A 25,249-nucleotide genomic window follows, 5' to 3' on the forward strand; every position below is an offset into this window, starting at 1 on the left:
TACGCGAGAGAGGCTCGTACTCTTCCATAATCCATAAAGAATCGAGGCCTCTTCGGTGATTTATGGATTATGAACACGCTGGAACACGCGAGCGTGATACTTTGAAAAAGAGACGAATGCCGAGAGGCACTTTCCGTCTTTTCATCGTCCTTGTCAATGAAATGGATAGAAGTGGGCGCACGAAATGCTGGCCATGCGAATTTACGACTTATCGATCCGATATCGCAAACGATCACTCGCACGAGTCTTCTCGAGATAAATGAATGAATGATTTTGCGGCACTAGGAAAACGATTATCACAAAAATTAAATCGTCGGTATAGTTTCAACTGACAAAATAAATTAATTATGTATTAGAGATAAATTAATTAAATCCTCAAAAAATTAAATAATACAGTAAAATAAATATAATAATAAATATTAATAACAATAACAAAATGATATAACTATGAACGTTATATCCAATATTTCTCTTATCTAATTATCTGTAATTCTACCGCGTAAAAATAAAGACTATGATTATCGATATTCACCAATTTGGGAAATAGAAAAGAAATAGTAGATTAAGGTGTAAATCGAGAGAGAATTTCCAATTCAATGTGGAACAATTGACGCTTAGAAGTAGGGTTTAAGGGTAAACGCGGTCAGTGTGCCTCTATGGACTGAGAAATTCGAGGAGTTGAATGGCTCGTGACCTTGGCCCCGAGGCTGTTAGCCTGGGGTTGGTAAGGTAATTAAATGCCATGGATGGGGTTGGTTGCTATAACCGGTAGGATAGAACGAAGGGTATCCAGGCGGGGGGGGGATGAGACTAATTGCCGATGCAAGGAAAACCATCCCTTGCCATGCCACCGGAGGATCTTTCAAGGTGCTCATCCTTCCGATTACACTGCCGTTTTTATTAACCATTTCCTCAGTCTTGTCGCCGCACGTATATGCTAGTTGCTTCGAACTTTTCAACGTAAAAATATTATACGCTTTCCATATTATATACACATGCTCTCCTCTATGTATTATGTATCTCAACTGTTTGTTCTGCAAAATTAATTGCGCTACTATAAATTTTAATTAAACACGTATAAAGTCGATGTTTTCGATAATATATTTTTTTTCGTTTCTAAAATCAAAAACATTTATTTGCCTGTATCACGTTGCATCGTAAAAATAAAATACGCTTTCATAAATTTATATACATAGGAAATATATTACGCTGAAATGGGTGTATATTTAAAAATTATTGTAAATTAAATTAAAAATATTTCCAAAATATCTAATTAATCTAATTAAATAATTTATCAAATAAACTTGTTTTTGTCTCTTGAGCTTCGAATTTTACACAATTAAAATGACATTTGCTCTATGATATTTTTAATAATTATGCACAACCAAATGCAATTTATATTTTCTTTATAATAGAAAATATATAGTTAGACACATTTATCATAAATATCATATGCGAGAAGCGACTATGATAATAATTCATCGCTTAAATGATAAGAATGAAAATTTTTAGGAAGAGGAAGGTCATCGCATTGGTAGAAAACTTTTCTAATTCTCGTCGTACCGTGTTCAATTCGCATGCAAATAGAGCTCTCGTAATTTGAGAATGATAGTAAGATAAAGTTTTTTGCGCGCGACGGGGAACCACTGTCCCGGAAGTAGCCCAGTTACAAATTAGCATCCAAGGATTGCCCTTGGCGTTACTCTTGTCTCTCTTCCTCCCCCGTTCGGTCTCCTCCAGTCTTGCTTCCTATATCTCTCTCGCTTCCTAACGCCGTTGTCGGCGCTCCTCTTTCTTTCTAGGTTATTAAAGGAAGCCGCCTTCGGGGTCAAGTCGGGTTAGGTCAGGGCGGCAGGGAATAATGAGCGAGGAAAAGTTAAACGAGAGTATTTTTTACCGAGAGGAAAATTACGCTGGCCTTCCCTGGTCGTAGTAAAGATGGTGCAAGAAGGACAAGCCATTGCAGCGGTGAACTTGAGAGAGATGGAGATGGAGATGAAGAGAAAGAGAGAGAGAGGAAGAGAAAACGAGATGATGATAGGGGAAAGAGGAGGAAGCGGGGAACGAGAAGTGAACGAGAAATTCAGGGGTAAGAGATTCCGGGGTGGCACGAGGGGGTGTCTTCCATTCATTACCGCCGGTTACCCCTTAATGGAATCTTCGTGTCCTCATCTCTCCACTGTCCTTCCTCAGCGCCACGCTGCGCCGCGGTAATTTCTGTTTTGCGAACAAGAAGTCGTTTGTACACGCGGCAAAGCGGGACGTCTGCCGTCATTCAGAAACAACACCGCCGACTTGTACGCGCGTTATTGCAAGCTCACATTTATCCTGTTTTTTTTTCCCCTTAACATCTTGCCATTTTTTAATGTCGCGTGCATCTCATTTTTTACACGCGCAATTCCCATGTGTAATATCTCAATCTCATAAAGATATCAAATTAAAGCGATACATCTCTAACCGAATTTACTTAATCAATGCATGTATATCAATAAAGCTCCAGAATTAAAAGATTTTCTCTCAGCTACAGATATACATAAAAGGATATTTGTTTTTAGATTTTAAGAAAACTGCGCCGATGCATATAGATAGTTTTAGTTGTATACAATTGAAAAAAAGAGATCTTCCATATACGTATGCAGAGAAAAAATTGAAACAAAATCATGCATTCTCGAAGCTATAATATAAATTTAGAAAATTACAAAGTTTAAGATATATTAATAGATACGATAATAGGTGTTATATCAATCTCGTAGTTTATGATCTTCTGTAACAAAATCTTTGGATAGTTTACATGAAATAAGCATATGAAATTTCAACTTACTCTCTGTACATAGGTGCAAATACTATACTTCCTTCCATTAAATTTGTGTGCGATTTCATATAAAACTTTGTCTATAAATCAGTGACTACATGCAATTAAGAATATCGTTTACTATCAACAGAAATTTAGTTGGTGCGAGTAACGCGGAAAACGGTTGCGCGCCGTTTAAGTCTCTCGTACATGCCCTTCGATGCCTGGGATATCAAATTATTCTGCATAAAGGATGACACAGGTCGACGGTAATAAACTGACTCGAGAAATAATGGTATAACGAGCGTAAAGTGGGGTCCGCTATCGCGCAGCCGGCGGCCAAAGAAGCGGAAGGGGTTGAAGAACCCAGGTAGGCCCATTATCCCCGTAGCGTATCCGTGTACACAACAGGGTGTCTATAAATGTTTCGGGGACTTTCGTTTCTCGCGCCGGTAATTTATTCAGAAAGTCAGTCACCACCTGAGTAATATGAGAACACTCGGGATGCATCTGCATGCAGATGTCGCGCCCAGTTGGCACCCGAGAGCTATCGATCGTGCTTCTCTACTTTTTATTTTCTTTTCTTTCTTTTCTGTCCATGTTAACCGTCTACTTCTTTATTCGATTGATTCGTACCGTATTTAATTACATTCGGCTGCTCGAAAATGCAATAGAACCTCGATGTTAGATCGATAACCTTCGAGCGACCGGTCAAAATCTGTTCACAGGCAGCTGTGGAAACTCTCTGAAGAAGACTTATACCTATGTATAATATCTAAAGATTTATATTATTTAATAAATAAAATAAATATGCTTGGATTATTATTATACATTTCACAAAAAGGCCATATAAAAAATTACTAATAGTAAAGCAAAGAATCAACAATAAAGCGTGTAATATGTCAAGAGATTTATATTATTTAATAATTAAAATGCTCTTCCGTATTATATTTTACAAAATACAGAATATGTATGAGAGGGATCACTAGTAATAACCAAAGAGCTCGCGCACTGAACAATTTCTATATATTTTAACACAGTCGCGTTACATTGCCGGATTTATCTAAAATCTGACGTTCCATTACGCGAATTGCAATTCTTCTTCGTTTTCTGCGGCGCGCGTAAAGTAATCTTTTAAAATTTGAATGTGTCACGTGACTAACGTTTTCCAAGAATTTCTCTCGTCTCGGGGGTAAGAAGATTGGGTTTCTTTGGGATGGATAGGGTTGTCTAGTGTCCGCGAGATAGGGACATGGGAAAGCACTCCTCCTTTTCGTATGTAGATTTCATTGGAATGCCCGGGGGACGCGAGGGATCTCGAGAGCAAAGGGAGCGAAAGGGTTGAGGGAGAGGTTGGATACGGATAAGGGTTAAGATATACGCGTGGGAAGACTGTCGTCTCAAATTCTCGAGTCATGCCACGTGTCTGCCGGCTTTAATCTGAAACAATTTTCGTTACAAGATTCTCTCTTTCTTTATACTTGAAAGATGGTAAACAGCAGACAAGTTAGCTGTCAAATTTAATACACAAATTAATGCAAACATTTCCCTTTTATCCAAGCGAATTTTAATCATTAAGTCTTCAGTATATATTTTATTATATATACGTTTTCATAATATAATATATATTTCTAATGATTAATAAAGAAAAAAAAAAAAAACAATAAATTATATTTAAAAATGAATTTTGTTCAGCAAGTCGGATTTTTATAAAGAATACAAGTTTTATCAAGTTTTTGTTGTGGCAACTTACAGAAAAACAATTTTACATATTTACCAAAAAATTATTTTTAAAAAATATCACGGAGAGATGGAGAATAAAGAACATCATATTTATCATCTAATCGAATACATGAATCCTGAGAGAAGAAAAATAAACAGACACGTAAAACTGATCTTCGACTTGGCCCGATTTATCTCGACCTTATTTAAAGGGATCGTTGAAGAAGAGTCATTATCTTGGGGGAACTCTCGCTTCTAACCTCGCGTTGGTTCACGTTCAATAAATTGTCGGTGGTGTAACGTAATAGCGGGGGATTAGTGAACGCCCTCTCATCCATGCTCAGCATCTCGTAGGTCAGCCTTTAATAATCACTATTTCTCGAACGTCGGTTACTCAACCCTACTGTATTGGAGAGCTATTGGAGTCGTTGGCGCAATGTGAGATTCATTAGGATACTTCATTGCTCTCTAAGATATTAATACACTACAAAATTTATATATTGGATAAAATTAGCTCCTTTCCTACATAATTCTTCTCTGTATTTTCATATCATATCATATCATATATATATTATATACGTTCAAATAAATTTCTGTAAAAAAAAGTATCGTTTAATAACTTCAATATCCAATAGCTAGTAAAATTATTTATCGATAAACATGAAAGAACATAAAATTTAAAATAAAAGTTTTAGGAAATAACAAATAATCTATGCAATCAATAATTTTATTCAAAGCAAAAATAGTCTTTATAAATAAAATAGTATAATAATAAATATATCTGCTTTATACACGTATGCCTAAATATATATAAATATATTTGACTTTACTTTATATAATTGCCATTTATCTAAATGAGTACCCCGTGATTCGCCTAGTTTCTTCAGTCAAGATTGACACGATATATTCGTGTGTCAATTATTTTTGAAATCTTATATTTAAATTAAATACTTTTCGCCAAATTAAAACAAGTCAGAAAGAGAGAGATGAATCATGAAGGTAAAGTTGAAGCGTACCGAAATCCGATCTCATCATCGCAATGACCATCTCTCCTCACGAGAGCTAGTCGGATTCGATGAGAGCAAGGGCAAGAGGGTTCGTGCACTGCTGACTGCACAGCAGCTCTTCTCATGATCCCTTCACAGAGGCGGAAGAGGAAGCGAAAGAGAGAAGGAAAGAAAGAAAGAAAGAAAGAAAGAAAGGGGGATAGGCGCCCTTGAGAGGTGAGTCCCGGGATCGGCCCTGTGTGCGGGCCAAGCGTGAAGAAAGAAAGAAGCTGGCGCAGAGAAGAGGGAATGATGAAAAGAGCGATGGGAGATTGGAGAGGCGGCTGGCTGACTGGGTAGCTAGCCGGCATAGGTGGTAGTAGTGGTGATAGTAGCTCGGAGGGAAAAAGAAGAAGAGAAAGAGGCGATGGAGGAGATGGAGAAGGAGGTTGAGGAGACGGCGGTGGCGAAGGTAGAGGAGGAAGAGGAGGCGACTGTACTAAGAAAAGCCGACACACGGGGTGGCTGGGAGCAGTGCAGATCAATGCCAGCCAGCCAGCCAGCCAGCCAGCCAGCCAGCCAACCGACCCAACCCTTCCGAGTCTACTGCTCTTCAGTTCCCTAACCCTTTACCCCGTTTTTCCACCCCGACTTCGGCGGACTCACCCGGAGATAAAACACGAACGGCTCCACGAACCACCCCTACACACCCTGCCGCCCGTGTCGCCCTGTCCGTTTTCCTTCTCTCTCTTTTCCTGCACCTCCCTCTTTCCGCTCGCCGTTTCTGCCTCGCAGCCACTCTCTCGATTTATCTTTCCCTCTTTCAAAGCTCTCTTTCGTCTCTGCCATATACCTATAGTCACCAACACCGATGAAAAATAATAGCTGCGGCTATACCGAAAAGAGAGAGAAAAAGAAAGAGAGAAGGAAAGAGCGCGGGTATGCGCGAGAAAGAGGAAAAGAGAAAGAGAGGGATGCACATCGGCGTAAACGCACTCGAGACGAAATTGCTCTGCAGACTTTGCCTTCCCTTTGACGCTTCGAACGCCGTGCATTTCAACGAGCTGCCTTCCTCCCGATTTGTTCCGGGGAAATGATTTTTTCGAGGCAACAGCACTGCCTATATCCAGCGTTATCGCAAAGTCAGAGAGAAGCTCTTTTTCAACTGTGAATCATTTGGTAGTGGGAGACGTATTTAATAGAAACTAATTGATCTTATAAATAAAACTTAAATATTTTAATAAAGACCAAAAATAACGCAATTATTTTGCAATAGTGCGCGAATTTTCTATGTATCGCAAAAAGAAAATCAAAATGTTTAATTAATATAAAAAAGAAAAGATAAATAGTTTTTCAAATTATAATCTTTTTAATGTTTTAAATATTTGAAGATTACGATTAGAATTATATTCATAAAACTGAGAGTAAATAAAAATTTTTACATTAACGTCAACAAATTGTCTTCGATTGAGAAAAAAAAACTTGGAAAGTATATCGACGTCGTTGGTGGCACAGACAGATAGAGTTACGTTAATGTCGCGCCAGCACCGGTTGCACGAACATAGTTATCCAGGACTAGCAATTTTTCAAACGTAGCCTCTCGCGACACCGTCAACCAGCTAGCTTATCGCGCGATCATGGATCAATTTTCAATCTTTTCAGAGATCCTCCTATTGGTAGGATCAGCATCACCATGGAAGAGAACCAAGAGTGCTACCGGAGTGAAACGCCTTTCGCAATCTGCCAGGAGTTACTTTCATGTTGCTACAGAGTGGCGGTGGTGCGGTCGCATATAAAACAAATTAATCTCGTTAGGGGGAGCGTCTGCCTTCGTCCTTCCGGCTTTCAGAAGCTTCCATCCCCCCTTCCGAGCTTGACTCGCTCGTTCGGTCTCTCGGTTGCTCGACGGCGAATCCGCGCAGGCGACTTTGCTCCTCTTTTATCTTAATTCGTCGTCTAAATGAGAACGAAGTCGCGGTTATCGCGGTTTCAAGAAAAAGGGATTCCTCGAATTGGCGCGCCGGTGCTCTTTATAAATCCTCTTGAGCGGCCAAGTGACTGGTTGAGCGCGATTTTACTCGCGGCCGCGTTCGCGTTTCTTGCTCGTTACTATCGAAAAGTAAGTTTTACCTCGGATCGCAACTCAAACTTGATAAGGCGAATCAATAGGCTATTTATTTGGTTTTATTAGTTCAATGGTATAAATTGATAGAACATTTATTTCAAATAAAGCAATCGTGCGATCGACTGATTCAAGGATTTGTTCATCATCGCGAGAGATAAAACTTTTAGTGAATAATTATATATTATTACTTATGCAAAAGAGAAACAATAAAATAATATATTAATTATTAAACGATCATTACAGTATCGTATTAATTGATTTATCAATTTAATTGTTCCATTCAATTGAAGTGAATACGATGAATACCAAAAGCGTCTTACTTGAGAAAAGAACGCGATTTCGACGCTCGCAATTTCCGATGCAACAATATGAGAAGCGACCTCCCGCCAAGAATGGTAGGAAAATCTGAAAGATGCCGGGAACGGAAGTTTCAACTATACATTTCTCTATCTCCATCCCTCGACAACGACGCGGAGAGGTTGCGTGGAAATGAAAAATAGCAAACGAAATGAAAAACTTGAGAATGCCGGGTAAAGCGTCGTAGGTGGGTGTATACCTGAGTTCAAGGAGAGAAATACGAAAGAGACACACACGAGCATGATATTTGATGGCGGGTGTGTGTGAGTGGTTATCGCGCCGGTGGTGCGTAGGTGTGTGTTCCGTAAGGGTGGCAAGCCATTCGACGCGCATGCGCCTACGTGGGCGTCAATACGAGCTGTACACGCTATCCTTTCTCTATCCTTTGTTACACACACACACGTGCGCGCGCCCTGTCGCGATATACACGCCTACGTATATTTGCATACGTGTATCTTGGGACGAGAAAGTATTTCGCTTTTGTAATGTTGGTTGGTAGAGATGCGCGTTTTGATGATTGAATAAATGCGCTACATCCCGGAGATATTTTGTTAAAATTGCACGATATATTTATGATACATTATATACATATATTATATAATGTATTCGCCATCATATTATTTCGAATATATATATTCAAGATATATTTTTTTAATAATCTGGACAAAATTAATAAAGGATTAACATGTTTTTGTTTGTACAATTATGAAAGATATATATAAAAACTTTTACACGCTTTTGTGTAAAGATAATTATGTTTCATATTTATTGGCGATCAAAGCGGGACAATATATTGTACTTTATTATAACCATGCCCCCAGGCTACTGTAAAAATAAATAACGTTGTCATAATTATATGTAGTAAAACTGTAGTACAACAATTTAATATATATCATCCAAATAAATGATACGTCATATCGCGATAATAATTAAATCCAATTAATGTCCACTTTTCCAACATCGTTCTTGCCTTTATCAATTTCATCCTTCCGACAAAATATCTAAATAAAAAAAAAATGAAACGGAGATATAAATTTAAAATATATTTTTTTTTACTGTTTTAAATTTAATTAAAATGATAAACATAGGAATATTAGTACAAGTGTGTCTATATATATATATATATCAAATGCGAAATTTTTAAAATTTTATCATAACGGAAAAAATTTCATTTATCGAATAATTTGAGGATTTTTAATATGACGTCACCTTTTACATTTGTCAAAACCGCCGGAAACCGTTTTCCCGTTCAAAGGTACAACACCTTCGCCTTTCTTGGTAGGCTCCTCTCCGAAGTAGCGCGCGGGGCACAAACATATTAATGCCATAACCATCCAATCTAGTCGACGTACCGTCGCCTTAAATATAAATGGGCGCACAGGCAGGACGTCCCACTTTCGTATTCATGCGAAAGTTTCCTGGTCGCCTCGTTAACTTTACATGGACATTTCTAGATTCGACTATGACGTGTGTGTGTGTGTGTGTGTGTGTGTGCGAATGCATAGACGTCAACGCACGCGCACGCGATAAGATCACCAACACCAACAACGATCTTTTGTCTATCCGTATCCACTTGTACTCTTACACATACATCGAACGATTGTCTAACTTTGGAGTAATTCGACCTATTGCGCAAACGAATTGTCGGAGTATCGGAGATTGCGTAGTAAAACGATAATTCGATCTGCTTCTCAAGTGATCGTAAATTTCGTTTTACAGGTGAAAAAAAAATATATATAGGGCAAAAAAAAATATAGGCGCGAAATCTATACTTTCGCCTCACATTATAATATCGATTCTAAATAGCACCGATAGACAAGACAAGCAAATTTAAATGTGTTTAGGAAGAGAGAATTTAAGTTTAATGGAGTCTCTCCTTCAAAGAGTAATCGAAGAGTGATTTAAACGAGATAATAATCCGATTCTGATAAAAGAGCAACACGAGAAGACGATCTAGATAAATGAAAGCGATTGAATTTTGTCCAAGTAAATATCGTCGAAGCAATTATTGCGCTGCCCGATAAATATCTTGTTAGACTTTCACCACGTTTTTTGCCAGTACCACTAAACGCACTCGCAATGACTTTCGATCGTACAAGCCGGATATTTTAAACAAACTCTTCCCGATGACCCTCGATTAGTTTTGCAGCGACCCTAAACGATCGGCATCGCCTACCATTCGATGTTCGATGAATCGGAACCTTCGTTGCATCCGCGTGACATATGCTCGGCGAGCGTGAAGACGCTTCTACGCACTCGCAACCTTTAATCAAGTGTACGCACAAACGCGCGTATACTATAATATACAATGCACAATTAATTAAAAATAATATTTTAATATCGTAATTTCTTGTTGTGAATTAAATTAAACTAAATACTATTACACAAATGTTGAATATTGATACAACAATTGATGCAATTATTATTTATAAGCTAAATTGAATTGATATTATATAATTTTACAATTGCTTTGACATCACAGTTTCAAATTTTAAGCTCTTCGTAAAATATGTACAATAAATATGATATAACAAGATCTGTAATCTTTTAAATATACAGGACGCATATAATTTAGCATTTTTGTTACAATAATAATTTTCGAAACGAATCGTATAAGTAACAGGCAATACATTTTCTATAAATGGAAAAATAAGATAGTATACGCGGCTGTAGATTTCGTTCAACGCGCGTATATATTTTCCTTTCATACGATCTCATTTCACGAACGAGGAAAACGACTATACGACATCATCATCCTCTTTCCGCGTCGTTCTTTTTCCCACTTGTATTTCCATTGGTTTCTCGTCGACGGGAAAAGATCTTACTGGCCGTGGAACAATGGACGGTAGGTGTATTTTTATCCAGACATTAACATAAGCCGATTGTGTCTTTCCTCTTCTATACAGACCGCGCGTGAAGAGATCGAAATAAAGATGGAAAAAAATCGTCTATCTACCAGTCGAAAACGTGACGCGTAAAAAATAAAAAAACCATTTTTATTGACTGCCGTGTATTTTTTTTCTTAAATTTGTAAACATAGTAAAATGGAATTACAATTATATGTAATTAGCTTTTTAAAAAAAAAAAAAAAAAAAAAAAAAAACTATATCATATTAACTTTTAAGTTTTGCAGTTATCGATCGATATTCTATAAAATATAATACGTATATAAATATATGTAAAGAGATTAGTTTTAGAAAGAAAAAGTTTAGAGAGAGAGATAAGATTTTATATTAAAAATATATAAAAATCTGCAAACAAATATATTTCTAATATTTCCATCATGTATAAAGATTGTATATGAAGAAAAAAAATCATATAAACATATGTAAAATAAAATAAGATACGTATATTGTATATCATACATGTTACGCACACAAATTTAATATTACGCTGTCTAGAAATCCACAATATCACACACAGTTGCTCAGTGATAATGAATATAACTACAACATTTAAGTCTAAATTTATAGATTATCATATATAAAGAGAAACATCATTATATAAAGATATTGTCCAAAAATACTTTCCGATAGAAACGGATGTTCCGATCGCTTTGTGACATTTTTTTGTCCGTCACCGTGTATCTGAAACTAATTTTTCAAATCTTTATCGTCCAACGTCTCGTCATTTTATCGGGTGAGCGTATACAAAAATAAGAGCAAAGGAAGAACGGATGCGGCGCCGCTACCAGGGAACTTTTTAAGCAAATTAATCAATATCAACGAGGACGGAAGTTTACGGCGAGAGCCGCAGGACGAGAGAGAGAGAGGGAGAGAGGAGAAAAAGAAGATTTCACCGGGAAGCATCCGGGCGGACCTCGCTAATTTCTTTAAAGTAGTTTGCCAATTTATTATTTTCCAATTTTCTCCGCGAAAACTTCCGCCCCGCGCGCACGTACGACGCTTACAAGCCTCACTGTTGTTTTGCTTTTTATTTTTTTGTTCTTCACGCTCGCTACCTCAAAACTGGATTCGGCCAGCAATCAACCCCGACCACATCCGTTAAAATATTGCTGTTTGTTTCACTTTCGCAAAATTGCTTTCGTCGTATCAATATATGATAGACAACATTTTAATTTTCAACCATCAATTCCAATGTAAATTAACAGAACGGACTAAAAAATATATGTCCGCAAAAAATTTGCCTGCTGATTTTTCTTAAACTTACAAATATTTACATTTTCAATAAATTTATTTCTTAAATAAATGCATATAATACGCTTTCAACTTGGGCAAAAAAATATTTTTATGTATGTAATTCTTTCGAGCGTCAATATCAAAACTTTTTCATCATTTATATATAACAATATACAATTATATAATAATCGATACTAATGTTATTAACATGAAAAAGTTTTTAACATTCTCTCTCTCTCTCTCTCTCTCTCTCTCCCTCTCCCTTGTATTTCTTAGAATATTATACTTGGAAAAGAAAAAAATCATCGCATTTTTCCACCGGCAAGCAGTTATAACATTGATATTGAAAACTCGATTTTTAAATTTCGGATCTCTTTGACATTCGCGATTTCACGAGATACGAAACTTCTCCCGTCTGTCCGGCGGGTTTTTGCCCGCTAACGATCGGCAATGTTTAAGCACGGCGAAAGCCAACAGGATCCCGCAGACGAAGCAAGTTTAGCCTAACAAGGGGCTCCCCGGAAGAGCAAGCGGAAGCGGATGAGGTATGTAAATCTCGTTCCGCCGAGGTCGTGCCGCGCCGATTCTCCCCATCTCCCTGCACGAACATCCATCCCTGAGTCAGATTCTTTCGCGGTCCACACTGGCAGGGTAGATTTTAACCCTTTTCCAGTTATCGATTTTCAGCTCGAGACGGATGAGAGAGCGCCCGGCTAGGTGGCTTCGGCCACTTTACGCCATACTCGATTCCACTCGATTACTCCGACGAGAGAACTATCTCGTCGCATTTAGTGTATACGCTTTTCTTCTCCTACTTCTTACGTCTTCAACCCAAAAATATTAAATCTCTATATACATATTACTATTGTTTTGAAAACATATGTAAACGATGAATAATTGAAGAGTTCAGGACTTGTAAAATATATAAGTTATAGTAATTTTATAATAAATAAAATAAAAATGTATGTTATGGATATTTCTGATATTTCCAGAATTATTATACTATAGTAATCGAGGTTTAATTCGATGGCCATGAGAAAAGAAGAGTATAACAAATTTTTTTTCCTTCGAAGCGCTCACGTGTTCGCGTTGAAGAATCGCCTTTATAAATAACGCCGCGACACAAATACCGATAATTTTTTTTTGGGAACATCAATTTTATCGAGCATCATCGAGTTCCATCCTTGGCATTCTCCCTTTCGGTGGTATACTTTATCTTTCAGCGATAAAGCGCTGTTTTAGACGGTCGTGCCCGCTTCAGAGTATCGAGGAGGTTTGATTGATTACCAGGGTGGAGTCTAACACACAAGGGTGGCTGACTTGCGCAGACTACACACTTGGTGTTCGAGAGACGTATGCGTGCCAATGTTGGCGGATAAAAAGGAGACTGGCTTCTTTCGAGCTCGTGGAAGAAAACGAGGAGGGGATGATCCCGGATAAGATGATAAGAGAACGTGGGACGTGGGACCCGCTGGCAGTATCCGGGGGAGGTATAGGTATCGGGGAGTGCGCGCGTGTTCGTATGTGCCATTAGATACGTATCCGCGCGGAAGCCATACGAATGTGCGTTCATGTGTGTGGGTGCCCTTACACGCGACAGGCAGGCACGTATATATCAGGGGGGTGCGCGAGGGTCCACAGACCAATCGGAAGCAAGCGTTCTTTATCCACCCGAGTATCTTGGACGCATGCCTCACGTACGAGGCGTGGTTTGGGGCCACCCTTGTTCGAATGCTTTTTTTCCGGTCGTTGCATTTTTCGTGCTCGCGGCGTATACGCACATACGTATCGCCATATCTTGAAAGTGCGCTACTGATTATCCCGCGCTGTCACACCTTTACTAATTTTCCGATACAATAATGGAGCTTTTCTGCGAAAGGAGCGATATAGCGAGGTAAATATAAAAATCTCTCGCTCTTAATTCTTGTTGAAAAATACTGAGCATAACGATAACAATGTAAGAACGATGTAAGAAGAACCGAGAGAAAGGGTTTAAGTATGATTTAATGACACGTGAAAAATTATGACAAATAATAATTATATTAGTCGTAACTATGATATTGCATCATAAACAGACCTTGATATTCTAATGATCCTGCACATTTGCACGAATGAAAATCTAATGCAAATTCCAATGTCTTCGTAACGATGGCATTGCAAAAAGAATGAGATAAGTAACTCACTGGTGGACTGACAATTAACGCACTCCAGCACGCGCTTCATACTTGCATAGTATTGTATTTACTCAGGTGTTCGGGCGATAGCGTACACCGCGTTTTGCGCAACTTACATCTACGATCTAATGTGTCTCTCTAGAATTTCAAGGACCCTCATCAGACTTTGTAAACGGATGCAAATCTGAATCAGTTATGAAATAGAGATATCATGCATTGATGCAATTAACCGCAATGGTACCCATGGTACAAGTTATGCGATTCGCGAGAGAGAACATGAAGATTATCGTTTCGCGATCGCTTTAACAGAAAAAAAAATAGGGATCGCAAATACAAACTAGAATTTATAGCGCGATCAGTTATCCGCGCAAAGGTCGATCGTCATGAATATTTCTCGCTCGCGGTAATAACGCGGTAGATGATTACGCGGGGCATTCGTGCAAGGCGAGAACGCGCACGTAAGGCGCGCGCGGAGATATATTCCAAAATTTCCATGAAATTTCTCGGCGGTAGCGCGTATACACGACGCATGATAATGCATGCTCGTATGCTGATAGACACGTGGGTGGAGAGGCGCCTCGCGCGGACCCGGTGCACGTCGGGAGAGATCTCTCATTATGCATTCCTTTCACAGGCGGCCGTCATTATTTTACATATTGCAGGAGGAGGCGTACCGCGACTGCCTTTGCCAATTTTTCCAGCACGGCAAAAAGGAACGGTCGGCAATTTGGATGCCGTGCCGGGTATACGAGTGTGCGCGTGTGTATACGGTCGCCTTAACATTGTTGTTGCAATTTAATGCGTTTCATCGGGAAGCTGGGGCCCCGGGCTTTGAAGATACGAGCTCGCGCTCGCATAGCGCCGATAGAACAACAGCGTCCCAAGTTCTTTCGAATTTATGATGCTCGGGAAACATTTATTTTTCCGCGTACAACGGCGCCGCGGAAACACGTAATAGAATTTGTAAGCGAATATAGTACAATATATATCGATGTATGCACGCGCGCGTCCCGTGACAGGCATATCGCCCTGAAATATTTTCTAGCCGAGCGGATGATTAAAAGCTCGCGCGCGCGAGATTGATGTCTACTATGTTACGATATAGATGGTATACGTTCCACATACATCCTATTTACGTCCAATGAAAAGTTACAGATATATCATTTACGAACATTCCCGGTAATCATAACGCCCGAAAAGATCATACACGATGATTTCCATCGGCATGTCGGATCGTTAGATTGTAAGGGGATTGACGTCGTGCGCTACAACGTAGCGATCCCGTGCACAATTATCCGTCATGCACGTTGAATCGGCGGATACCGGCGGCTTCTCCTTTTCATAATGCGTGATGTTACATGTGGTAAATAAACATGCGCGCTCGCGGCCAGATATAGCGACTTTATATTCAGAAACGATGTTACTAGCCATCCGATATGAGAGGAAAAAAAAAAACTTCTCAAAAAGAGAAGGAGGATAGCGATCACTTTTGTACTTATGAGCCGCGTGTCTGTCTACGTTCGAACCGACAGGTGTACATGAAATGGCCACCCAACAGAGTAGTATCGCATGAGGTTAATGATCTTCATTTGTGAGGGAGAACCGCAGTTCCAGGTAAAGAGCTCGACACGAAACACGCTCGACACGAAAAAGTCGTGTTCCGTAAAGCCAAGGAATATCTAGATGCAGTAGGCTTTCAAGAATTTCACTTGGCGCGCGATTCACGCAACGTTTAATTCGGATGCCGCGTCTCAATTACGTCTGATATACGTCGGATCATCGAATAAAGACAATGGTTCGTGATGGGATAATAATTGTAACGATACACATACTTTCTCATTAATTTTTCGAGAGAAAGCGGTTTCGGCAAAATTTCGAATAACAAGCGTTGTATATTTTTAATATGTCTAATATATAATCATAATTTCTCAATTTTAATTTTATATCTCATTGATTTTGTAACGAGTTTGAAATATTTTGCAAAAAAGAGAAAAGAGAGAAAGAGATATTGACACTGCGATTAAAAATATTTTTATTTAAAAAATAATATATGGGATAGCTAAATTTTCTTAAAACATTCGAGCGACATTGCATCGGAGGTTAAATCAACGTTGGTCTTCTTATTTCCGAATAATCAACTCCGAAGAGGAGCGGCGTAAGTGACGCAGCCACCTGTACGTAAGGCAGATGAATCTCGCGGCGGCTTTCAAGGTAGGAAGAGAAGAGGTAGGTTGTAACAGGCCGGCCTATATGTATGGTAATATCGACAGGGAGGTCTCCGCGATCCAATACCTCGCTTGCTTTCTCTCTCTCTCTCTCTCTCTCTCTTTCTTCCTCGTACACGTATTATGCAGTGGCAGCGAGAAAAGAAGCACCACGTAGGAACGAGAGGAGAGAAGAGGAAGATGGAGAACGGATCGGCGCAACATTGCGACGACTATCCGCGCCAGCGAGAAAGAGACAATCGAAAAGGGACGCGCACGCCCTGTTCCCGAACCCGTTTCTTTCCTAGTTCCGTTCTTCTCTCCGACGTCATCGAACTCCGCGGGAAGTTATGCCGCGAGAGAGGTCCACCGAGAGACGCGGACCAGGAAGAAACGAGAGAACGAGAGAGAAAGTAGAGGAACATCTCTCGTTCCTCTGGAAAAGCATAGAGGAGAGTAGTGAGTCGGCGTCGCCCGGGCAACGGCTCTGCCACCTTATTGGATATGTTGAGCAATTTATTTTATTTTTCCCTATTCCTTGCGCGGGAAGGGGAGTACGGGAAGAGGGAGGAGGGAGGAGGAGAGCGAACGCGCGAGCGAGAGGTGATGATGCCGAAGGAGAGGCAGAGAGGCGCACCCTCCTCCTCCACTTACCTGCCACCCTCCGCACACGTCGACGCCATTTTCCAATATCGCGTCAAGCGAGCGCGCTCCCGTTCTTCTCCTCTCTCGCTCCCCCTTCGCCCCTCGTCCTCGTTCCACCCATCTTTCTCTCGTTTCGTCTCGCTCCTTCGTTCCTTTCTCGAGAAGGAGGAGAAAATGGAAGCGAGGCACGAAACGAGAAAAAGGGAAGAAAGGAGTCTCGATGGGCGGCACGGGAGGTGAAAAAGGTGGAGGAGAAACGAAAGAGCGAGGAGCCACGGTTAGCTTCGGCTGCAACGAGAGAACCGAGTAAGGTTGAGTGAGAACTGTACGTTCTTCCACCCGTAAATTGGCAATATTCATGCCGAGCCGCGTACACGGCTTCCGTACCGGAGAGGAGATGAGAACCAAGGGGGCGAGAGGCAGGGAGAGAGGGAGGGAGGTAGGATTGTTGAAGAACGATGGGTCGCGAGAGGGGTTGGTTGGACCGCGGAACCGATTCCCGTAGCTCGAAGGCACCCTCCCTAGCTCGAGGAACGCTCCTCACCTAGACAATTCGTTCGTTATTTTTTACACCGATGCCGATGTCGAAACGAGGGATAAAGCAGCGCTAACCGCGCACCTCTTCTCCGCGATTCTTTCGTGGTGCCGGAAAGTTATGTGGAGATAATGCGATTGAATAATTTCAGGATGCGTCGTATACGATAATAGCGTTAAAAACGAACTTGCGCGGTAAAATTGATCTTACGAGGACCCGTTTTACTTCTTACAATATTTTTTTCCCGATCAATCACGAATACATTAATCATTATATCATATATTATGTATATTATAAGTGTAGCTCCTTCCTCTCTCGATCGAAGGTTTCTTAGCAATTTTTGAAATTTGATCGAAGCTATCTTTATCCAACTATCAAAACTCTTGCTGAAACAGAAGTTACAGTTCCAAAAAATTACAATTATATAAATTTTATGTAAATATATACAATATATTATATAATTAAGTATTTCCATATAAAATAAAAATGTCATTTCTTTACTTAACTAATTAAATAATAAAATATAGTTTCAATCGCGCGTACAGCGTCTTAGCGATACTAACGATAACTAACAGCGCGCCAGATAGCAGCAAATGGCGAGAACAAAGTTTGTTCGCATTTGCTTTGGTAAACCTTCGATTAATGTAAACTTTTGTCGGTAAAAATCGTTTTAAAATTACTTCGCACTGCCGAGTATGGCGCAGCCACGCCATCCCCCTCGCGACATCCTCTCCTTCTTTCAGCTGAGCCCCGAGAGCGAGGAAGCCGGAGCGGCGGGGGGAGAGAGAAGGGAGGATGGCTTTAGAAGTTTGAGTGATATTTCAACTTTTTTAAAATATGTCAAATTATTTTCCTTTCAGAAGAGCTGTCGTCTAAATACATTTCCATGTCTTTCGATGTATTTAAATACACGGGACTCAATCTACAACACAAATATATAAGGCTTTCGATTGGATAGGTATCTACCGTAGTAGGTAAAAGACTCGCCTACGTTCGATTACGATTACGAGATGAGACGATCTGGAATCTCGATTTTAAATGTCGACTTTATTCAATCGTATTCAAAATATAGAGAAAAGAAGACGGCAAAATTATATTTCCTATTATCCGTAAGTTACATCATCTTGATGATATAAATTAGATTAATATAGGAGCGATCGTGCAAGATTCAAATCTCCGCAAGTCGCGGGAATTAAGAGAGACATTTTCTAAAAATTCACAGTCCATTTTTTCCAAGCACCTTTTCATTAAAATTCCAGACAGCGCGTAAGAGCATTTTTCTGGCCGTATCATTTTATTTGTTGCGCGCAACAAAGAGAGACACGCGAATCGACGAAAGGCGCAATTTTCGCTCGTAACGCCAATTCACCGAAGGACAGACGCGGAGGAACCGAGCGCGTTTATAGGGCTAGGCGCGTAAAGCACGTCGACTGCTGCACGTGTCTTGGCGGCGCAAAGAAGTAAAGAGACGGACGCGATGCACCTATGTAGATAAGTATGTACCTATCCACGCAATTACATTATACGCAAAACGTCGACGACAACTCTTTGCGCCGGTTGAATATCAAAGCTCGAATATTGCCAGCTGAGGTCCTTCCTAACTCCATCCCTTTTCTACCACCCCTCTCACTATAGCGAAGCAATAGAGTTCTTGCCTTTCCGTCACTCTATATCCGGCGCTCCATTTCGCGATGCGGTTCTTCCGTCTCGGGCAAAAGTAGCCTCCTCTTCATTCATTCGCCGTTTTCCCTTCACCTTCGCGTCATCCTCCGCGCTTCATCTTCATCCTCGAGGCGCGACTTCGCCACTCTCTCCCTCTATCATCTCGCGCGCGCTTCTCCTTCCGGCTCCTTCCTCGCCCGGGGAAAATAATTTCTTTCGTCGCTATCCCTCTTCTTCGATTCCTCTTTTATGTACCAGACAATGGAATGTTCCTTTCTCGGAGCACGCGGGCATGCTGATTCGACGAACGACGATAAATCGTCTGCGAAAGACGACGATTTGTATTGACATGATTATTCCTCGCGTGCTCTTTCTTTTATTATAACATATACATATATTTATTAAATAAAGGGGTTCTTTATATATATATTTATAATATTGCATTACAGGCGTAAAACGAATTAAAAGGTAACTTAAATGTGCATCGAGGCGCGGCCATCGACCCTAATTCTCGGCAACGTTCCGGAACTTAGAAATCTCGTACCGAATCAATTTGAATTAAGGAATCCAAGAGAGAAGAACGGAAATGGCAACCCATAACGGCACTGGAACCTATGCATGCGAGAAGCAGTTAGCTTTATTGCAGCGCGCGGGAGTTTTTAATATCGCTTTGGCGCGGACGCGTCTGCCAGCTGACAAAAGGAGAGAAAAAAGCAGGCGTTAATGGAGGACGTTTTCGCTCTAACGACCATGGAGAAAAGGAAGGGGGTGGAACGGGCCAAGACTACGGGACATCAGCCGGGACTGCGTAAAAGGGTGGACGCTGGCGCCTGTCCGCTGCCCACCAGCCATGCTCGCCAGACCGTATGGTTTTTATACGAAGAAAAACGGAAAAAGAGGATACGCGCTAAGAATGCAGAAAATTTTCTCATTGCAGGAAAGTTGGCGAAGACGCGAGCGTTAATTCGCTCAAATCAGTCTTAAGACCATAGCATTAATCGCTGGTACATAATATTCTGGATAACGGAAGAAATTCATTCGCACTAGGAAAAAAAAGTTGTCGACTCGAATGAATTCGTTCAACTAATTATTATTTCTTGTATTGGTATAAGTTATACAATTAAACATAACATAATAAGATTGGAAAATAATCAGATTTCGAGTTTAGAATTTAATTTAATATTATATAATAATTTAATAATTATTAAATAATTTAAAAATTTTTAATTGCAAAATATTTTAAGTGAGACTATTTCTTACACACACACATATATATATATATATATATATATATATATATGTTTTGTAAAAATGTAAAATTTCAGATTGTGTTAATAAAAAGATTCGATTAAGTTTTAAGTATGGTCAATATAAATAAAATAGTATAGTAAATATAAATAAAAATGGTAAAAATATTTTGAAACATTATATATATATATATATATATTACTTTGAATATCGAAAATTGAATGCATATCATATACGCGAGATCGGAAATATATTTGTTTGATCTCAAGATCCTCTAGCTCTTTCACCCTCTTAAAATAAGAACGAGGGAGAGAAATTCTTAGTTAGTGGGAGAGAGAAGGGGCTTTGAGCGGTTTTAGATCCAATCCCGCTATGCAGATTAATAAAAGAATTCATGAAACTTAAGCCGCTCTTGTTACTTCGATTTTTTTGCGCCTGCCAAGAGGACCTGCAAAGTCGCCTCTCGGTTTTATCCGTCGATATTGTCAACAAAAATGTGTATTGTGTCTAACGTTATTTTTACAGAACGTCCGATTACTCTCAATGTTTTGCGAGAGTCTTAATATTATGTTACTCGTTAACTCTTTGAGAAAACATTCGAGCCAACTAACTTGAAACTTTTCCACAAAGGAATTTTTATCCTCTTATCAATGGCGCTTACATCACACTTCAGTTTTACATGTGCTGAAAATAAGCTTTGTTTCTTTTCATGAGCATAAGAATGGAATATTTAAAGAGTACCTTTGTCAACATTCAAATATGCAAAATGCTCCAAGACTAACTCTTTTTTTATTAACTATTAATATCAGAGACTAAATTAAAAAACTGACGATTTACCAATATACAAATAAATTCATATTATTAAGTTACTTTTATTTAATTCAATAGAAAATTAATTCAGAAGTATTAAGATATGAAAAGACGATTCAATTTTTATAAAAAAAATCTTATGAAGAAAAAATATATTGCAAAATTGAATAAAAAATTTATCGATATAAGAAATAGTTTTAGAATATTTTATAATGCTGATTAAAAATCTTAGGAATCTGATTTTAGGAGAAAGCAAATTTTTAAGTATTATTATAAATATCAATTTTAATTCGTGAAGAGTTCAGTTATAAAAAGTTTATGAATGATTATATAAATAGATATGCAAACTCATGAATACTACGGATCGTATCACGATTCGTCGAAAAGAATTCACGCAATAGCAATCGCGTCTGCGATTTCCGCAAATCATTTAAATGTTCAGCTAATTATGCGGGAAATACCTGCTAGCGTTAAATAAAATGCTAAATGCATAAGCTATATTAATAAGTTAATTCAAAAATTGTTGACGTTACGAAAGAAAAAAATATCCCAAGATATTTTAACGGTATTAAAATATGGTATATAACATTGTTTTCCATTCGCACGTTTAACTTTACATATTCGTGACATATATATATTTAATTAAAATTCCCTAAACACCTAGCACACATTTGCACATAGTCGCCTTGTGTTTACTCGTCAGATATGCTTCGTACTCTTTGCTTCGGTCTTCGTTTACATTTCGTTATACGTGCTAGGGAATATTTATTTACACCCTCCCTCCCTCCCTCCCTCCCCCCCCTCTCCCCCGCCGCAGCATCTCTCTCATACTGCAGGTTTCTCGAAATTATCATTGCTGACTTGTATCTTCGTATACCCAACATTAGGGTCTACCAGAGACGAAAGAGATGCCTCTTACCTTCGTTATCTACATAGACCGCAAAGCATAAAATTTTCACCTTTGTATGCCGACGTGCAAGAAATGAAGTATCAAAAAGAATAAAAACTTACTCTACCGTCTCATTCCGACTTCTTACTTCCATTCCTGCGATTATGATCGGCTATTTCGTAGCAAACAAAATCATTGTCTCATTACGTACCTAGAAAATGAAAAAAAAAAAAAAATATATATATATATATATATATAAAGCTATTGCTCTTTTCTCTCTACTAGTGTAAATATATTTTTCAACTACTTTACAAATATTCTTTTCAATATATAAAATGTATAAACTAATATATTTATTAATATAGGTATAAATTTATATAAGTTGTGTTCAAATAATATTCAAATATTTAAAAAAAAAAATCTGAATTTCCTGTAATTATACGCAATTATTTGAACAGTATTTACAATATTTTCTTTAAATCTATAAGATCGAGCACCAGAATCGAGTTCGTGTATTAATTAATACGAGCACGATGTAATTATTCTAACGACGGATTAAATCACACTAAAATAAATAAATAAATATGTATATATTTTCTAGCTCTTTAAAAATTATACTTTAGTAATGCAAATTTAGCATTTGTGTAAAATAGCATTTTGTTAAAAAAAAATTAAGTAGAATTTAGAATATCCGTAAGTATAGATGCCTATGCATTCCATATTCCTTGCAACAACATTACTATGATTTGCTTATTGTAAACATCACGATCAATAATTACGGAGATTCGGACGGCTGCAAAATACGATTAGCATTTTGCCCATTACATGTTCGAGCGATAACTGTTATTATCAAAGGCTAAGACCATTAATGAGAACGTATAAAGGAGCAAGAAGGGAAATATACGATACATCATATATAAAATATACTAAATTCTCTCTATTCTTTTTCTATTCAATTCTCATTAGAGTTTGCATAATTTCAGCAATAAGAATAATAGCATAACATCTAACGTTTTATTTATACATAATATGTAAGAAATCATGTAGATGGATTAAAAATATGTATATAATTGAAGTTGTATATGTATGTAAATAGAATTTAAGCTAAAATAGAAATATTATCCGTTTCAATTTTTAAAACTTTCACGACGCTATTGGAGCTTTAATAATTATGTTGCAAACATATTATTTCAATATAATATCGATTTCTCATAAGAAAGAATCATCGTGTAGATAATTTATACAATATAATATTGTATTTTGTATAGTATATTTTGTATATAAAAAGAAATTCTTATACTCAGTTCAATATATTGTCGGTCTGCTATCACCTATCAAGCAAATATATCAAACACCACCCGCTAAGTATTAAAACGTGAACATTATTCGCGTTACCGCAGAAACTTCCTCTTAACGTTTCGCGGCAGATAAAATAACTACCACGGGCAACTCCTTAAAGGAAAGAGTCGAGCCATCCGTTACGGGAAAAAGCATTCGCGACTCTGCTGATACGTACAAGTAGGCGAGTAGAAGGACAGACTTATTTACCGCCGCGGCGCAGAAGAAGAGAGAAAGAGGGCCCATTTGTATTCATATGAAAATATTATCTCGCCGCGCGTCGTGCCTCTTCGGGATCGCTATTCGGTTTGCATAGATACTTATGCATGAAGGCAACATCGCTCGGCATTGTTATGCAACCCGATGTAGATCCTCAATATAGATCCACGCTCGAGGTTTCATTCCGATTTGAAGAGCACCGTACTCCTTCGAAGCATTCAGGTATATACATACACACACACACACACACACACACATACACGAGATGGAACCACTATATCGAACTCGTCCCCTCCCCCGTCATTCCCCTCGCGACGCGCAATCATATTACCGGTTGTCAAAAGGCTAGATTGCTGCTTCTTCATCATAGATATTGCATTTTAAGTTTCTGACATACAGGACTGTAAACTGTTGATATTTTTTTATCTCTCTTATCGCGCATAAATGTTTATACTATGCATTAATTATAATGATTCGTGCATAATTATTAGAAAAATAATATTGCTCTTTAATTTATAATTAATCCTAATCAAATAAATGTAATTTTGTACATTTTCTACAATTTATATTCTATATATGAATTTTAAAATATCAAATTTATATTGTACAATTCTAATTTTACGGTATTATGTTATCTGAATAATTTTTGACAAGTACGTGCGTTATGAATTAAGTCCTTGAAAATCTCTACTATGTATCTCATCCTGAATGATTTATAATATGTGCGAGAAGCACAATTTGCGCCAACTTCTGTAGCTAACCAGTTCTTCCTGTTAAGTTTATGATCGTACATCCCGCTCTCATGATGTAAGAATCCGATTGCTATCTCGTCTACTACATAAATAACATTGAATCTTAAGATTTTTAACATTGGATAATCTTATATATTTAAATTTTTAAGTTAAAGGGGAAATATGAATATATTCTATCGAATTTCTAAGAATCGTGCAGAAAAGAAGATCAAAAGAAGAAAGGGAGAAAAGGAAAGCAAAAAGAAAATATCACTCTCAAAAAATGCAAAGTTTCAATGTGAAATCTAATTTACAATTATTGAAATAAGAAAGTGCTATAATTTTTACAAGCTTCCCATTAACAACATCAACCAAATCGACTATTCGCATCTTACCCTCCTCTACTTCGTAAATTGCATTATAAATCACGAACCTATCTACGAATTAAAGGAATTTCTATTATTCGAAGGTACAAGGTGTGTATCGAAAGTAATGTTCGATATACTTTGTATCTCTTTCGCATCTCTTCTAATGCCAAATTTATGACAACAAAAGTGATAAGCTGAAAATATGAGATTCGATAACAATCCATATATTGTATAATCGTCTAAAATAAATTGCAATATTCGCGGTAATTAATATGCAACTGTACCCAAGATGCAGCAGCAGCCGTC

General features: G+C 38.3%; 1 protein-coding gene and 1 long non-coding RNA gene across 2 annotated transcripts in view; both read right to left on the reverse strand.

The window, feature by feature from the left end:
- The window catches only part of Mesr6 (misexpression suppressor of ras 6), a 570,073-nt gene that overhangs the window by 421,381 nt on the left and 123,443 nt on the right, over positions 1-25,249 (reverse strand). The gene's annotated exons all lie outside the window — the stretch shown is intronic.
- Positions 1-25,249, reverse strand: part of LOC138943223 (uncharacterized) — a 51,069-nt gene that overhangs the window by 9,360 nt on the left and 16,460 nt on the right. Inside the window, exon 2 of the long non-coding RNA XR_011448434.1 lies at positions 22,410-22,498. This is a non-coding gene — a long non-coding RNA (uncharacterized lncRNA). The remainder of the gene's footprint in view (positions 1-22,409; positions 22,499-25,249) is intronic.

This window comes from Polyergus mexicanus, unplaced genomic scaffold (genome assembly GCF_030449975.1).
Source record: "Polyergus mexicanus isolate NDT 795.1 unplaced genomic scaffold, iyPolMexi1.0 SCAF_25, whole genome shotgun sequence".
In the NCBI taxonomy this organism is placed as follows: Eukaryota; Metazoa; Arthropoda; class Insecta; order Hymenoptera; family Formicidae; genus Polyergus; species Polyergus mexicanus.